This window comes from Octopus bimaculoides, chromosome 10 (genome assembly GCF_001194135.2).
Source record: "Octopus bimaculoides isolate UCB-OBI-ISO-001 chromosome 10, ASM119413v2, whole genome shotgun sequence".
NCBI classification, from domain to species: domain Eukaryota; kingdom Metazoa; phylum Mollusca; class Cephalopoda; order Octopoda; family Octopodidae; genus Octopus; species Octopus bimaculoides.
In genome coordinates this window covers 60,629,070-60,629,802 of record NC_068990.1, presented here as the reverse complement: position 1 = coordinate 60,629,802, position 733 = coordinate 60,629,070, and the positions used below count along the sequence as shown (strand labels likewise).

The following is a 733-nucleotide window of genomic DNA, read 5'->3' as shown; positions in this document are numbered from 1 at the left end:
ATATATATATGTTTAAAATGAACTGCAATTAGGGTTATATCGAAGTTGTTTTGGGTGCAATAAATCGAAAGAATTAGAACAAAAGCGGAAGAAAAAAATTCTTTCTCACAATTCCGGATGGTTTTCACTTGTAGTAGTAAATATGTTGAATGCTAGTAGCAATATTGCTATAGACAGCCAACACTATCAGTCTGTGCCCAGAATGCATAAATTTCGGCTCTGTTGGTGATGGGGTGGGGTGCAGAGATACGATTAGGGAGCAGCAAGATTGAATTAAAATACTACAGACGAAAATATTTTTCATTGATTCTAAACCGAATGGAGTAAATCATTACAGCAGATGACATTTCATATAACGCAAAAATAAATGTTACACAACACAATACACACACACCATACACATACACAATATACACTACCACCACACACATGCGTATATATATATATATATATATATATATACACACACACACATACATACATATATATGTGTGTGTGTGTGTATACAAATGTATGTCTTTAGATAGATAGATAGATAGAAATATGTATGTGTCTATGCATGCGCGAAATTGTGTAGGCCTGAATGTGTGCGCGTGCGCGACAACTATTTCTTAATTTATTTTATTTTATATTACAGTTTGTCGAGATAAAAGCGTCGTTGGTTACAGGTTTCCAATGGGACCAGGCTCCGGTTCACTACATTTCTGGCGACGACAGTGAAAAGGGAGCTACT

General features: G+C 35.3%; 1 protein-coding gene across 1 annotated transcript in view; it reads right to left on the bottom strand.

Annotated features, from left to right (window-relative positions):
- LOC106868868 (uncharacterized) overlaps positions 1-360 on the bottom strand; it is a 361,638-nt gene extending 361,278 nt beyond the window's left edge. The window contains exon 1 of the mRNA XM_014914318.2: positions 110-360. The gene's annotated coding sequence lies outside the window, so the exon portion shown is untranslated. The remainder of the gene's footprint in view (positions 1-109) is intronic.
- Positions 361-733: the final 373 nt, after the last annotated feature.